This window comes from Phyllostomus discolor, chromosome 9 (genome assembly GCF_004126475.2).
Source record: "Phyllostomus discolor isolate MPI-MPIP mPhyDis1 chromosome 9, mPhyDis1.pri.v3, whole genome shotgun sequence".
In the NCBI taxonomy this organism is placed as follows: domain Eukaryota; kingdom Metazoa; phylum Chordata; class Mammalia; order Chiroptera; family Phyllostomidae; genus Phyllostomus; species Phyllostomus discolor.
In genome coordinates this window covers 82,700,057-82,717,589 of record NC_040911.2, presented here as the reverse complement: position 1 = coordinate 82,717,589, position 17,533 = coordinate 82,700,057, and the positions used below count along the sequence as shown (strand labels likewise).

Here is a 17,533-nt window from a genome sequence, read left to right as displayed (position 1 = left end):
ACTCTAAAATAATCAGTTCACAGAGTGGAGAATGGTTCCTTCTTGGAAGTAGGAAACAGTGGGTGGCTCGGGAGACTCCAGTTTTCACATGTAGAACTTGTAGAACTCTTTGATTCTTTAAACACGTGCACATGTAACTTTGACAAAGGTTGAAACTACTGATAGATCATTACTGTCTAAAGTGTTGCAAATAAAAAGTGTACGTACTGTTAGCACTAGTTAGGGTTTCATAAGCTTGGTGGATAGAGAGCAATGATTGAAATCAATTACCATCCTAAACCATAGTCAAAAAACACTGAAAATAGTAATTACTCTTAAAGATTTCATGAAATAGAAAGTGTTATATGTAGCTCTAAATTAGAGATTAATAAGACCATTAATGGGAAAAACCATGTAAAATTGTGAATTGAAAGTCATAAGAGTAAACCTATGTAGATGTCCATCTTACAACAGAAAACGATAGAGCATGGAAAATTAATAAAATGGAGCTAAAATGATCAACATTATGAAAACTCACAATACTATGTTAAGCACAAAAATAAAGTTACACAATATTATACACAGTAGAATAATATTTAAATAAAATCTAAAACCAGCAAAATAATATTAATCCTCCTTAAATATTTACACATATATTGTAAAAGCATAAAATCCTATTGGAAAATAATAACACCAAGTTGAGAAAATGTTTTTCAAAATGAACACAAATCATAAGGCAAAATGTAACCATTTTGCAAAGATAGGGTAATGGGTCCATGGGTTTTTTTACATTATTCATTATCTATTTCAGAATACCAAAATGCTTATTCAGCTTAGTGATTCTAGATATCTATGTGCTAAAATGAAATCATACTTACAAAATCTCTGTATAAAGTAAAATCTCTGAATATTAAGGACTGTTTACAATCAGAAAGAATGGAAACCCATTCCCTTGCTCAGAAAGGGCCTCTTTTGGGTGGAGGCAAGGCCAGTTTGCAGCTCCGTGCATCTAGGTCCAGAATCTCAGAGTCCCCATGACCAAAGTCCACCCTTGACTCATGTTCATTATCAGAGAGAAGGGCCATCAGGAGAGTGCATGGGGGTAGACGTTCTTGGCTCAGGTGGGGCTGGTAGAACGAAGGGCCAGGGTCTTGGGTCACCTGCAGGTAGTTGCAGCTTCTTCTCTCCAATGGAGCCCCTTGGAAAAGGCAGGAGACAATGTATCATAGGGCATGGAAAGATGGAGAGAAACTCATTCATTCATTCATTCACTTCTTTTAATTTCGCAAATATTTACTGAGCACATGCCAAGTGGCAAGCACTCTGGTCTGGGTTAGTGGCACAGATCAGAAATCAAGCCCCTACTCACCTCACCCAAACCCCTCCTCTGAGTTTTGCTCCCCCCTTCATACCCACATTCATCTTCAACACTGGGAAGCACCCCCAAGTCTCTCAGGTTATATTCATTAATTTTGGTTGTACTTTTCTATTCATACAAAAGACATATTAAATGAAACTGAAATATGCAAGAGTTTATGGAGGACTCTTTTCAGTTTGGGTCACAAAGCTTTGGTTTTCATCCCACCTCCACACTTCAGACCACCATCACCAGGGTCCCGGGCACTTAAACGGCACTTAAACTGAAAACATTCAAACTCTAGGACATAACACAATGTGGAAGAGCTGGGAGCCTCTGAGATTCCAAAGATATTTAGGGAAAATAAAAGCTTTCACAACTTTCTCTTGAGGCTGAATCAATGTTGTGGAGACCATGTGACTATGCAGCCACACCCTGGACTTCTCCTGTCAGCCCATGAGGTTTGCCCTGACCTTTCTCTTTAAGGACTAAGGCCTGCCTCCAACTCACCTGTTACTGGTTCCACCACCTGCAGATGTAGGTGACTGTGAAACTCATCACCAGCAGAGTCTTGAGACCCAGGAGGAACACCACAAAAATAGTGGTAGATGTCTGTGGGCCTGAACACCAATGGGTAGAAGAAGACATCAAATGGAGCTCTGTGAGTTTAAATATCTCACAGCACTCAGGTGACAGAGGTGACTCAGCTGCTCACAGGAGTGGAGATGGGTGAGCTTCTATGCACTCCCAATAGGCTCTATGTGGTGTGGCTGCTGGGGACAGTATGAGTTGGCTGAGTGCAAGGATGTGTTTGATGCTGCACCATACAGGTGAGCAGTGGCTCAGACACTTGGAATGACACATTCACCCACTGTAAGCTTTCCAAAGGATAGGTCCCATTATTTTACTCCACAGACACAAATTACTCAGCTTCTTTGAACATATGACAGTTCTGTAGCCAGATGGGATGCATCCTCTGTAGATAGAATCTCTGTACCAGACAGGTAATAGCCACCACATTTAAGGTGGGTGAATACTGGGACACTGACAGTGCACTGGGGACTGACACAGCCCAGAGAAATCCAACAATTACCATAGAAAAGTCCACTGTGGGAGACTGGGAGCTCTTTAAGTATGGAGTCATCTGCCGGGGGCTGGTACAGAGGATGATGTAGGCATTAGTTTACATATGCATGCCTAAGTAAAGCATGACTGAATGAGAGTGTGAGTGCAAGAGTGAATGTGTGCTTGGATGGATGGATGGATGGATGGATGGGAGGAGAATGAATGGGATTCTGAATGGGATCAAAGACATCCTACTCTTTTCTTTCTTTTCTAATTTGGAATTGGGTCACAGGCATGAATCTTGGGGGCATTGTGCTAAGTGAAATAGGCTAATTACCAAATGGCAAATACTGCATGGTTCTGTTTATATATATATATATCAAAAGGTGTTATATGTGGGGAGACTCTCCCCTAGAGATTCCAGAATGAGCACAGCCCTGCCCACCCATTGCAGAGTTTTGTCCTCTAAAACTGCAAGATAATAAATTTGTCTTGTTACAAATTTAGTGTTAAGCCACTAAATGCATGGTCACAGTGCCAGCAAGTATGTAATCCAGGGAGTCAGGAACATTTAAATAGGACAGATATAATTAAAGGGCCAGGCACAATTAAAGTTTATAACTTGTGCTTTGGTGAAGATGGTGGAATATGTAAATAGTGAATATGCACCATCCCAAGATTACAAGTAAACTACAGAACAACCATCTTATAGAAACAGCTGAATTCTAGCTGAACAGAAGATCTATATACAGTAGAAGCCACATCTAAACTTGTAGGAGGGACGGAGACATGGAATGAGCTGGTCACATACCCGCATGTGGTAGTTAAAAATACCAGGAGGGATTCTCTGCTGTGGAGTCACTCCTGAGGAACAAGAGCCTCAGAACCACACCAGGCCCCCAACCCAGAATTCCAGTGTCAGAAGAGAAGTCCTCAATACTTCTTGCTGTTAAACCAGCAGGGTTATGACTGAGTAGAAAGGGCTTTTGGAGTCCCAGATATTCCTTTTTAAAAAAAATATTTAAATATTATTTTATTGTTTTTATTGAATTTATTAGGCTGCCAGTAACAGAAACACAAATACCACATGATTTCATTTGTATCAAATCTAACGAACTCAATAAACTAACAAACCAAATTGGCTGGCTACATGGAGAGGGCTGGAAAGGCACATTTTCCCAGATAGAAGTGCTGACAGGAGCTATTGTTCCTGTGCTGAGCCCAGCCCTGAGGGCACAATGGGGCCCATAGCTGAATCCTCATCATTCTGGGTAACACTGTTAGCTCTACACTTCTGATTCCCTGAGACCCCACCCCATACAACTGGTAGGCAACCCAGGTCATTTCCAGTTGTTTTGCTTACAAATGTCCTCTATTGGCTTGTGCTCCTGATAGTCCTGAAATTTCTCAAAGGTTGACAAGCCCACAGTCAGCTGCATCTACCCTTGGTGTGCCCTGTAAGTCTTGCTAAGTGATCCCAGGACCAGCACTAGTGGCAGCCAGACTCAATATGCAGCCTAGCCCTTCTCAGGCACGATCAACCCCAACACAAGAAGCAGTCATCTGCAGATTGCTTTGTAACTCCTGTCAGGTGGCCCCAGACAGGTCACAGGCAATTGAAGAAAAACCCCAGAGTCAGGGAACCTAGTGGACACGTTTAAACAACAGAGAAGCACCACCCAACCATTTCCACAATTGGTACACTCAAGGGGTGGGCTTAGGAGGCACCAGATTCCTGCTGAAGTGAGTCCTACTTTATGAGGTCATCCCCTGCACAGCAGTTCCTTTGCTGTAGTCTCAGCCAGTCCTCCCAGCTAATCAATGTGGGGATAAATTCCTGCCATTGATATACAAACAATGAGCAGTTGAGGTTCAACTTAAAAAGCAGGATGCACAACTCCCACACCAGGGGAACACCTAGAGTGCTGAGCCTGAGTGACTGGGAAGGCTGTAGCCCCAAGCACTATAAGACATTTATTACACAAGGCCACTGGACCAAGACTCAGAGATCTAGCAGCTTTACCTGATACATAGAAACAAACACAGGGAGGCAGTCAAAATGAGGAGACAAGGAAACATGTGCCAAAGGAAAGGATAAGATAATTCCAAGAAATGAACAATGAAAAATGGGAACAAGCAATTTACCAGAAGCAGAGTTCAAAACACTGGTTATAAAAGTGGTCCATGAAATTAGGAGGAGGGTAGATAAACATAGTGAGAACTCTAAAAAAAAAAGATATAGGAAACAAAAGCAGAGACAGAAAACATAAAAAGAACCAGTCAGGAATGAAGAGCAGAATAACTGAAATGAACAGTACATTACAGGAATCAAAGTGGAGCAGATAAAGCAGAGGATCAAATCAGTGATTTGGAAGACAAGGGAGGAGAAAACACACAATCAGAACAGAAAAAAAACCAACAACAAAAAAGAACAATATGGATAGTTTAAGGAACCTCTGGGACAACTTGAAGCAAACATTTGCATCATGGGGATGCCAAAATGAGGAGGGAGGGAGCAAGGAATTAAAAACCTATTTGAAAAATTAGTGACCGAAAACTTCCTTAATGTGGTAAAGGAAATAGACATACAAGTCCAGGAAGCACAGAGAGGCCCAAACAAGATGAACTCAAAGAGGCCACACCAAGACACATCATAATTGAAATGCTAAAAGTTAAAGACAAAGAGAGAATCTTAAAATAGTAAAAGAAAAGTAGTTACTTACAGTAGAGCTCTCATAATACTGTCAGCTGATTTCTCAACAGTAATATTGCAGGCCAGAAGGAACAGACACAAAATATTCAATTCAATGAAAGAAACAAAACAAAACAAACAAACCCAAAGTGATGAAAAGCAAGGACCTACAACATGATTACTCTACCCAGCAAAGCTAACATTTAGAATCAAAGGACAGATAAAGAGCTTCCCAGACAAGAAAAAACTAAAGGAGTTCATCATCACCATCAAACTATCAAACTAATACAAGAAGAAAAGCAGGGTGGGGGGGGGGGGGGCCAGAATAAAAAAGATGAAAAATAAAATGGCAATAAACAGATACCTATAATAACTACTTTAATTGCAAATGGATTATATGCTCCAATCAAAAGACATACAGAGACTGAATGGAAAAGAAAATGAGACCCTTACATATATTGTCTGCAAGAGAATCATTGCAGCTCAAACACAACGTAATGAAAGTAAAGGGAAGAAGAAAGATATTTTATGAAAAGGGAAACAAAAGAAAGCAAAACAAGCTGGGGAGCTGTACTCACACCAAACAAAACAGACTTTAGAACAAAGGCTGTAATAAGAGACAAGAAAGGACCCAGCAATTGTACTTTGGGGGACTTATTAAGGAAACCAGGACATTAAATTCAAAAGACATATGCATCCATATGGTCCTTGCAGCATTATTGACAATAGCCAAGATATGGAAGCAACCTAAGTATTCATCAATAAGTGGATGGATAAAGGAGAAGTGGTGCATATATACATGAAATACAACTCAGCCATAAAAAATGAATAAAATCTTACCACTTGTAACTATGTGGATGGATGGAGAGGGTGTTGTGCTGAGTGAAATACATCAGACAGAGTAAGACAAGTGCCATATGATTTCAATTACATGTAGAACCTAAATAATAAATAAATAATTAGGTAAAGAAGCAAATAAATGAACATAAAGACAAACAGACAATACACACAGAGAACATTTTAATTAGAGGGGCTTTGGGGAGATGGGTGACAAAGGCGCGAAGGGATTAAGAAGTACAAATTAATAGTTACAGAATAGTCACAGGGATTAATAAATTACAACACAGAGAATATGTTCTTAATATTGTAATAGCTATGTATGGTGTCAGATGGGTAGTAGATTTATCCAGGTGGTCACTTTGTGTTATATAAATGACTACTCACCAGGTTCTATGTCTGAAACTAATGTAATTTTGCATGTGAGGTGTAATCCAAAAATTTAAAGAAATTATTAAAAACATAAAGTGCATAACTTTGAGGTATGAGAAGGTAAAAAAGAAGGAAAAAATGTGTTTCACAATTGAGTGGAGAGGAGAGAAAGGAAAAGAAAGAGGCCCATAACCCAGATGCGTTGTGAAACACTGCAGCATTATACACATCACCAAAACATTGTGCATCCTCACACTGAGCCCACTGCACCAGGACTGCAGTGACCAGAGACCTCAGATTCCATGCAGGGTGTGGCACTGCACTGCAGAGGGTCACACAGGCCCTTCCACGTGCCTCCACTGGCTACCCAGACAAACTAAACACCATCCTCACTCTCATGCTCTGTAGATGTACTGGGTCACACAGAGTGAGAGCACTGGGAGGTGACAGGCTGGGCTGAGCAGCCACAGGAGATGAGACTCAAAGCACCCAAGGGGGCTCCAGACCAGATGGTGCAGACACAGCTCTCCTGCTCTCCCCACCCAGTGCAGCTCCGACCCCTAGAGATGACACCAAGTACAAGGTACACGCAGACGAGGACTCTGAGCGATGGAAGAGGGAGGCAGATGGGCTCGGACCTGAGGACTGGAGGAAGAACAGAGTGACAGGCTTCAGAGGCTGCACTCCCCTAGATCTCCAGGCACAGAAGGTGACTCAGGTGTGGCTTAGGAGAGAGAGAGATGCTAAAATCAGTGATCTACATTCCCATCACAAGAAACAGGAAAAGGTAGAACAAAGTCAACTTAAAGGGCAGAAGGAAGCAATTCATGAAGTTAAGAGGAGAAAATCAATAAATTAGGAAACCAAGAAACAGTAGAGAAAATCACTGAAACAAAAAGCAGATTCCTTGAAAAGAATCACAAAATTGAAAAGCGTTCATCAAGACTGACAAATAAAAACAGAGAAATGACACATTTCCAATATCAGACACAACACTGGGGATGTCACTTCAGACCCTGCATCATCAGAAAGTTACTAAGGGAACAGTATTAACATCCCGTCAGGCAGACATTTGTGATGATTGCTAGTTCACTGTCACAACACTGGGGAAAAGGAGGCCTGTGCTGGGACCACTCATGGTCATGTGCATGACTTGTCCTAATTCAAACTCCACGTTCTCAGGGCTACCCCTCTGGAATTTCACAGAGCAGTAGGTTCAGGCATTTGCTGGGTGACCTTACTGATGGGGATGGAAAAGTCTAGGTTGGAATGGAGACCAGGAGGAGGTTGGAAAGAGCAAGGAGGAGGGAGGGGCTGACGTGGACAGTGGATGCAGGGACAGTTAGGAGAAGGAAGGGAGAGGCAGGACACTGTGAACACACGACCTCTATCTCTCCCTCTTTCTTTAATGTGTATTGATGTCAAAAACATCTATAAAGACATGTACCAAACTCTTACCAGTGGTGACCCTTGTAGTGGGGGGGTTTGTGGGAGGGGAGTTCACTTCAGAATTCTCCTTTCTATTGATAGACTCCTAGATCATTCTATTATAAGCACAAGCTACTACTCTTACCATTAAAAAAAAGATAAATTTTACACAGAGCCAGGTAAGTTGTGGTACAGGCCTCTCCGTGGACTTTACCTTCCTCCTTCTGCTGAGCCTCCAGTGTGAAGTTCCTGCTGACAGCCAGCTGCCCATCATGCTGCACCAGACAGGTGAGCACCACGGCCTTCCCGTGGCCAGATGAATTCACCAGGAGACAGCTCCTCCAGTTGAAGGTCCCATCCTTGTTCTCTAAATGCATCCAGGCTGTTTCTGTTTGCAACATGTTTCCGTTCTCCAACCAGGTCAGCTGTAAGCGTTGGGGGTAGTAGTTCTTCACCTGGCAGATGATGATGTTCTCTGATACGGTGTGTTGGGAAACCTCCAAGGTGGGTGGAACTGAAACAGCACAGGGCAGAGGCTCTGACCTCATGGACACACAGATCACAGAGGATGGGCCCAAAACATAACTCCCTCACAACAGCAAGAGTTAACCCAGGAGAGTGCTAGGTAAACAACAGGTGCTCTGAAATTGAGGGTGCACTTTGAATATGAATCAAATCACTAAGCACAGCACTTTGAATATGAATCAAATCACTAAGCACAGTGCCTGCACACAGTGGGTGCTTAAAAACTGACAGCTGCTATTAGGATAATGTGAATGAAATCAACTAGCACAGCCCCTGGCATGCAGTAGGAACATAATAACCGTACCAAAATAAATGAAATCACCAAGCACATACAGCTGGGCTTATAGTAGGCACACAGTTATTGGAGTTGCTGTGGGTAAAGTAGATGAAACTTTGGTAGTACAGTGGTAGGTGTTCACCTAGTAATTGCAATTAAACAGTGCTGAGTGACAGGTACATCCAGGTACCTGGTGATGGAAAGGACTGTCAGGAATTAGATGCAGGCAATTGCAGTCCTGGAGCAAAGGTCAGTGTGAAGAGCAGGCTTGGAGATGCAGGTAGGTGTGGGATAGGCTGCATGTGAGGGGCATGTACCTCGAATGATCTCAGACAGGCTGGCAGTCCCACGAAGTGTAGTGTCCCCCTTTGGAGTCTTGTGGGCCACCTCACAGATGACCTGGGAGTGGACATCTCCCGGGCCAAGCCTCATGGTGGCTGTGCTGGAGATGCTGTAGGAAGGGCTGTCTCCCTCTGGGTCCACAGCGGTCTGGGAGGCTGGGAGTTCATTCCCATCTTTGAACCATCTCAGGACAATGTTCCTGGGGGAGAAGCCATGGGACTCGCAGGTGAAGCTCACTGTCTGCCCAGGTGTGGCCCTTCCCACAGGGGCTGACACGATGGGGGGAGAGGGTTGGGCTGTAAAAGGAGCACAATGAACAATGAACACAATTGTGACCATCACCACCAATGACAATTATGTGAAACTGTTAAACACCTTCTCATACATTGTTTTCTATCTTCTAACAATGCTGGGAGGGCGTGTCATCATCCTCATCCTACAGAGCACGACACTCGGGTCCCTTGAGATGAACCCTGAGTGAGGGGCAGGGCCAACAAGCAGCTCCAGGCCCGAGTTCAAAGTGCACCTTCTTTGACCCTGAGGTGATCTCCCACCCGTCTGGGCTCAGGAACAGAGTCCTGGTTGGTCTCAGTATTTGCCCTGACTGTTTGTAGCCGACCTCCGCCCTCACAGACCCCCGAACAGGAGCCGAGGTTATCAGCCTTCATCAAGTGGAGAAACTGGGGACTGAGCGAAACCCAGCCTTCCCAAGAGCACCCAGTGGAGGGATGAGATGCAGAGGCTCAGCCAGGGCTGTGCTCTCCCAGGCTCACCTCGTAACACCCTGTAAAGATTGATTTGATTATGTAATCAATATTGGATTAATCAATTATCTGATTAATATTGCATTATTATTTTTTAAATTTTATTTATTTATTTTTAGAGAGGGAAGGGAGGGAGAAAGAGAGAGACATCAATGTACGGTTGCTGGGGGCCGTGGCTTGAAACCCAGGCATGTGCCCTGACTGGGAATCGAACCTGCGATGCTTTGGTTCGCAGCCCGAGCTCAATCCACTGAGCTATGCCAGCCAGGAATATTGCATTATTTTTAAATATTACATTATTAACATATTGTACAGGCTTTCTGCAAATGAGGTCCTGAGGCCCTGCAATGTTCCCTGGGTCAAGACACTGAGATGACACCTGACTTGTGGGTGCTGCTCCATGCTGGGTGACTCAGACAGAGCACCTCAGACCCTTTCTACACTCCTCAAAAGCACCCGTGGTTATCACCATTTCACAGATGGGAGAACTGAGGCTGAGAAACAAAGGGACTGTCATCTCCCCCACTAATGTGTCCCAGAGCTCTTTTTTGTGTCCCCTAAGTATTCATGACCATCAGCAGAGCAAGTGTCCACCTTCAGGAGCCTGTCACTTACTGCCACATGCTCCAGGGAAGAGTGGCCTCCAAGTGCCCAGGCCTGGGGACCTTGTAGCAATAAATGGAACAGTGAGCTCCTGACACCTAGGTCTAGAATATGAACTCTTGCTCACGTGGGGCCCCAATACTCTCTAGGAAATGCCTACGCTGCTCATCCTCAGTCTGCGGGGACAGGAAAAGGGTTGCACAGTGTTGCTGGGGTGCAGTGACCCTTCTTTGCTCTCTCCAGGCCACTGTCCCCAGGCTGCTCCTTCAGGTGCTCAGTGGTTGGACAAACAGCACAACAATTGGGGAAAACACTCCTGAATGCTTCTATATGCTGAGTTGTGTCATTTAAAGTAGTTTCAGGACAGGGTGAGACAGCTGAGTATCTGTCTCATCTCAGCTGTAAAGCTAGATCTGCCTCCCCCACAGGACCCTTTTAGAAAGTTTTTTTGCTGAAACATAACAACATATGACTGTGAAGAAGAGGATTAAATCTGTCTCTACACATTGACAAGCACAGTGTGTATGGGAGGGGGTTTGCATAGAGTGGGGGCTGTGACTTATGCTGCTTGGGGTTCAATTCTTAGTTCCCCTTCCCCTGAGTTAAGGTCTCTCTCTGAGCATCAGTGTCCTCACCTGCCAAAGGGGCAACAGAGGCCCCTCCCTCACCGCACTGGTTCTAAAGTAAATGCCCCGGTGAAGATATGGTTCCTGCTCCCTTGCTTTCTCACCCAGGGCATCCTCTGGGCAGGCAGCTTGGGGAAGAGGAACAATCACTCCACCAGGGGCAGGAGATCTGAGATGGAGCCACTTACTACCTGTGGTTGCCTAGGCGAGGTACACACACTTTTCTAATATCTGAAAATTTGGGAGAAAACCACCTTCCTTACCTAAGTCCAGGGGTTGTGGGGAGACGTCACTGCTACCACGTCTAGGTGGGAAATTTGGCAATTAAATCACATACCCTCTGACCCAGCAATGCCACTTCCAGGGGGCATCTCCCTCTTGAGCAAGTGACACGCAGACATGGTTCTCCCCTGCATCACAGTTCTAATACCCAGAGGTTGGTAACAACTTATATCCATCAACAGACAGTCAATAAGCAATGCTGTCTCCATATACTGGAGAGTGAGGCAGCTGTTGAAGAAGGGGCAGCTCCATGTGCTGATGTGGCTGCTTGATTTGGGGGATGGGGCTGAGGCTGGGAGAGGATTTCAGTCTGACTGAAATCTTGGGCCTCACGGGCTGAATGTGAAGGGCATGTGATCTTCTGAGAAAATGACAGGAAGAACATTTTGGCTCCTTGTTCAATGGTTTGCATAATTAGCTTTCATTCATCACCTACTGTGTGCCAAGTCTTCCATGGAAAGAGGGTCCTATGACAGGGCAGGGAGGAACCTGCTTGGACTCAGATTGGACTCTGGGATGATCCTGTCACGCACTGGCCATGTGACCAAGGGCCAAACCACTGTCACCCCTTGGCCCCAAGCTCCCTTCTTTGCAGGGGGGCTGGGGCGGGCAGGCTGGTCTAAAACCTTTGTGTGCAGACATTCCAGGATTCAGGATCCCAGATAAAATCCAAAATAAGCACTTTTGCTGCCTTAACAGAAAGACACCTAAGTCACCCACATGGGGAACCTCCTCTCAGGATGAGGAACACTAGATAAAACTCTGCTCAGACCCTAAGTGACAGTGTGACTGGGTCCCTGAAATAAAGGGGGTTTATCAGACAGACCCACAGTGAGCACCCAACTTCTGGCACCTCCTCCCAGCAGGGCCGGCAGAGCAAACAGGGAGGCTGTGCCCCTTAGGGATGTCTTCTGCTGTGATGCTTCTGAGGAGGAAATAAAGAAACACGTCCCCCCTCCCTGCCCTGCATGGGTCTCTCCCAGCTGCAGGGAGGAGAAGGAAGCTTCATGGGAGAAGAGCTCTGCCTGCTCAGTGCCCTGCAGCTCCCACAGCACCCAGGGCAGAGCCTGGCTCCCAGCGGGTGTCAGTGAGTGTCAGTGAGGGGGTCTCGGCTACACTGAGGGGAGCGCTCTCTGGAGGCAGGGGTGAGGCCTGCCTTGTGACGGGCAAGTCACTCAGACCTTCAGTTCCCTCATCCCTGGACAAGGGCCTGGATGGGATTGGAAAAGACAAGGTCTGGGGAGCCAGGCTACCTGGGGTTCCAGATTTTTCCCACCACTTACCAGCCAGAGAGCCTGAGCAAATATCATGACCTCTTCAGACCTCAGCTTCCCTGACCTGCAGGAGGGGTGACATCAGACCAGGAATCAGACCCTATCAGCACCCATCACCTGATTCCTAGTTGCTGCTCTAAAAACAAAGGTCTTCTTATGAAATTTTTGTCACACACCAGAGAAGGATCCTGCACTGTACTCACCACTCACGGTGAGCCAAATGCCTGCTCCAGACTTGAGCTCCGTGTTGTTAGGCTCTGCTTTGTGGAACTTCACACAGTAGTACGTGCCGGTGTCTGCTGGGGTGATGTCGCTGATGCGGATGGAATAGTCCATGTTGTTTTTCCTTGTGACATCTGCAGCACTTGTTACTCGGGGAGAGTGGCCTCCTCTTTGACTGTAGATTAACTCCCAGCCTGGCCCTGTCCCCCTGAACCACTGTACAGGCCCCACGGGGGAAATGGAGGTCACAGTGCAGTTCAGAGTGGCCGTCTCTCCAGCTGCCACTGACACTGGCTTCTCAGGCTGAATCACCTGCAGCTCCTCACCTGCCCCTCCTGTGGGGAAACAGAACAGTTATTTATCCTCCATGTGTGATCCTGTGGGTTTTGTCAAGTGTTTATCAGCAACAGCTTTCATTGACTGAGTGCACTCCCTGAGCGGGCATGGAGCTCAGCACATTGCATTTGTCATACATGAAACCCTCACAACACGCCTGTAATGTGAGACCCTATCAACAATGAGGAAACCGAGGCACTGAGAGTTAAAGTGGTGGGACAAAGAATGAGTTTAAGTTTTCCCCCCACCAGGCAGTTGTGCTTGGTGCCAGCAATGGAGGGCATGCCCTGGGACTTTTCCTGCGACTTGGCTGCCGAGCTGAGCCACGTGGCATCTGGCGGTGTGACCCATCCAGCCTGAGAAAAAAGGCATCAGTCAGTCTGTCTGTGCCCGGACGCTAATGTAGCCATGAGGGGTGTTCTAATAATGAGGAAATTGCTGTAGTTGAACAGAAATTGAATATCATTAGAATAAAATTGGTTTGCAATGAAGTGTGAAAGGAAAACCAGTTCTTGCAAAAGACTCACTGAATCCTTACCCCAATTTCAACTTTCACATCGCTCATTAAAGGGACTTTGCTGCGGCTGCTGCTGAGCCTGAGCTACAAGTTGGGATTGATACAATAAACTCTAGGTTTCCAGGGCATGCTTCAATTTCAGAATCCTTTTATAATATGAAGAGAAATTTTGCCAACAAGGAATGAGAAGCAATCACGTGCTTTAACGATGAGTGCACTCGCCTGGGTATGTTTTACAGGAACTGGGCACTGAAAGAAATGTTGATAAAGGCCGTAGGTGGTTGACTAGGATTTGAGTTTTAACGAGTTGAATTTGGCCAGGTTTGTGAAGACACAAGTTTGTTTCTGGGTATAAAAAAAAGAGAATGGGAGTTCACACCCACTTGTCCACACACACACACACACACAGATACATGTGTCACAAATATACATACAAGTGTGACTACCATGATAGTATCAGGTTGTTTTGAGATTTCATGAAATCAGAACATATATTAAATACTCAGGAACATATTTGCACACAGGCACCATGCCACACAATGTTAACCAAAGCTCCTAAATAAACAGCAGAACTTGATCTCTGGATCTCTGAATGATATGATGGGTGATGACTAGTCTTCTATTCAAGTTCTCTGTGTCTTCTGACTTTTCCACAGTCAGCCTCCCCTGAGAACCCGTATCATGTGGTTAAAAGAATCAGCTCTGAAGCTGCTCGGCTTGGACTTGAATCTGGCTGCACCACTGCCTCACACAGATGACATTGGACTACTTACTCTCTCTGCCTCAGTTTCCTCATCTGCAATTCAGGGATAACAGTCGTAATTCTCACACAGGGATGATGTGAGGATCACAGGGGTTAATACCCACAAAGCTGTCACTATTGTGGTTTGAGGCATCATCTGTTTCAATGCGTCTAGCAAGAGGGTAAAAGCGATGCACCCACAGAAGAAACATCCAGATCCCTGATTTCATGCTCTCAGATATTGCACTCTTCTTGGCCCTCTGTGACAGCCTGGGGTGATGTTCCCTGTTTTCCTGGAGGCCCTAAATTCCAGGCACACTACCCCGACACATGCTCACCTGTGAGGCCCAGCAGCAGAGTCAGCAGCAGGCAAGGAGGAGGGCAGGGCCAGGAGGCAGGGACCTGCATCCTGGAGGCCTGAGGAGCCTGCTCTGTCCTACTGTGTGCTGAGAGAGCTGGACTCTGCTCTGTGAGAGGAGAGAGGCCCCACTTCCTGCCATATAAGAGGAAGTGCCCAGGATGGGGTGCAATGGCTGTGAGACAGTAGCCCACTTCTAGATTTCAGACAGTTTCTACTTCCAGATTGTGACATAGAATTAGGCAGAGAAGGCAGCTGCAGGATGAAGGGTTACTCATGTTTGTTCTCAGAGACACTTGGACAAGCTTACAGGAAATAGTGCCTGAGGTCACTGTCCTCTACTGGGTCCCCCACCACATCTCAGATCTTCATGTGATGTCCCATTTAGGACCCCAGGATGAGAAGATTCTGAGGCTGTGGGCTTGTCTCAAATTCCCAAGCCCCAAACCCTAAGATATAACCTCCTCATGGCCTCATCTTCGTCTTCCCCTGGAGCTATTCAGCTGAAGAAAGGAAGAGGCTTCACCAGACAAGTTCAATGTTGGGACAGAACCAGGCATGCTATTGAATGACACCCTATTCCAAACCTTTACTGATGCAACTGGTAACATTTAGTCCAAATACACAGTGCAGTGTGGACCACACAACTTGCATGAGCCTCCACCCAACAAGATGCCCGATAATAAGCATATGACTAAACAAACAGTAGTGCACCCAGAAAAGGAAGCACTAGTCAGCAATGAAAAACATGGCTTAAAACCAGACAGATACACGTTAAAAAATGAAACTACATCACCAACTTACACCATAAATAAGAATCAACTCAAAATGGATAAAAACTGAAATGCAAGTCACAAAACCATAAAAATCTTAAGAGAAAACATACGCAGTAAACTCTCAGAAATCTCTTGGAACAATGTTTTTGTCAATATGTCTTCCAGGGCAAAGGAAACAAACAAAAATAAATACACAAATGGGACCACATCAAACTAAAAAGCTTCTGCACAGCCAAAGAAACCATCAACAAAATGAAAAGGGAATATCCCATTGTGTGAAATAACATATTTGCCAATGATACACCTGACAAGAACTTAATTTCCAGAATATATAAAGAACTTACACAACTCAACACCAAAAGACAAACAATCCAATTAAAAATGGGTAGAAGACCTGAATGGACACCTCTCCAAAGAGGACAAACAGAAGACCAATAAACAAATGAAAAAACACTCAGTGTCACCAGTCATCACAGATGTGCAGTTAAAGCACAGTGAGATCTCACCTCACACCTGTCAGAATGGCCATCAGTAAATCAACAAACAACAAGTGCTGGCAAGGAGGTGGATGGAGGAAAGGGAACTCTACCAGGTGCACTGTTGGTGGGAATGCTGCCACTGTGGACAACAGTATGGATTTTCTTGTAAAACTTAAAAATGGAATTGCCTTTCAATCCAGTGGTTCCACTGATGGGAATATACCCTAAGAATCCCAAGACACAAATTCAAAATAACATAAGCACCCCTATGTTCATAGCAGTATTATTTACCGTAGCCACAATCTGGAAACTGCCCAAGTGTCCATCAGTAGATGAGTGGGGAGAAACAACAACAACTGTGGTACATTTACTCAGTGAAATAGCATGTGGCCATAAAAAAGAAAGAAATCTTACCATTTATGACAATGTGGATGTGCCTGGAGATTATTATGCTAAGTGAAAAAAAGCCAGTCAGAAGGAGACAAATACCATGTGATCTTATTTATATGAGGATTCTAATGAACAAAATGAACTGACAAACAAAATAGAAACAGAGGCATGGGTACATGGAACAGGCTGACAGCTGTCAGGAGTTGGAAAGGGGGACTAAATGAAAGAAGGTGAAGGAATTCACCAAGGAACATACATGCATAACCCATAGACACAGACAACAGTGTGCTGATGGCCAGAGGGAAGGGTGCATAGGGGGACAAAAGGTGGAAGCAGGCAAAGAGGGGATATGGGAGGGCATCTGTAATAGTGTCAAAAACAAAGTAAAAAAATAAAACTAAAAATATTCCTCAGTTACAATTTTTTTTATTTTTATTTTTTTACATTTTAAAATTTTAATCATTGTTCAAGTACAGTTTTCTCCCTTTTACTCCCAATACAGCCCACCCACCAAACCCTCCCCTCTTCCCTCCCATTACCACCCTCCCCCTAGCCTTTGTCCATGTGTCCTTTAAATTTGTTCCTGTACACCCTTCCCATTGTCCCCTGAAATTCCCTCTTCTCTCCCCTGTCACTGTCAGCCTGTCCTCTATTTCAGGGTCTTTGGTTATATTTTGCTTGTTTCTTTGTTTTGTTATTTAGGTTCCTGTTAAAGGTGAGATCATATGGTATTTGTCTTTCACTGCCTGGCTTGCTTCGCTTAGCATAATGTTTTCCAGCTCCATCCATGCTGTTGCAAAGGGTAGGAGCTCCTTCTTTCTTTCTGCTGCATAGAATTCCATTGTGTAAATGTACCATAGTTTTTTGATCCATTCATTTACTGCTGGGCATCTAGGTTGCTTACAGTACCTAGCTATTGTAAATTGTGCTGCTATGAACATTGGGATGCATAGACTCTTTTGTATTGGTGTTTCAGGGTTCTTAGGATAAAGTCCTAGCAGTGGAATTGCTGGGTCAAAAGGCAGATCCATTTTTAGTTTTCTGAGGAAGTCCCATACTGCTTTCCATAGTGGCTGTACCAGTCTGCAGTCCCACCAACAGTGCACTAGGGTCCCCTTTTCTCCACAACCTCTCCAACACTTAATGTTTGTTGCTTTGTTTGTGATGGCCATTCTGACTGGTGTGAAGTGGTATTTCATTGTGGCTTTAATTTGCATCTCTCTGATAGCTAGTGATATTGAACATAGTTTCATGTGTCTTTGGATCCTGTGTATGTCCCCCTTGGAGAAG

The 17,533-nt window shown here is 44.8% G+C and overlaps 1 protein-coding gene and 1 pseudogene across 1 annotated transcript in view; one reads left to right on the top strand and one right to left on the bottom strand.

Annotated features, from left to right (window-relative positions):
* The window catches only part of LOC114506273 (tyrosine-protein phosphatase non-receptor type substrate 1-like), a 157,706-nt gene that overhangs the window by 114,526 nt on the left and 25,647 nt on the right, over positions 1–17,533 (bottom strand). The window lies entirely within an intron of this gene.
* Positions 13,207–14,256, top strand: LOC114506542 (annotated as a pseudogene).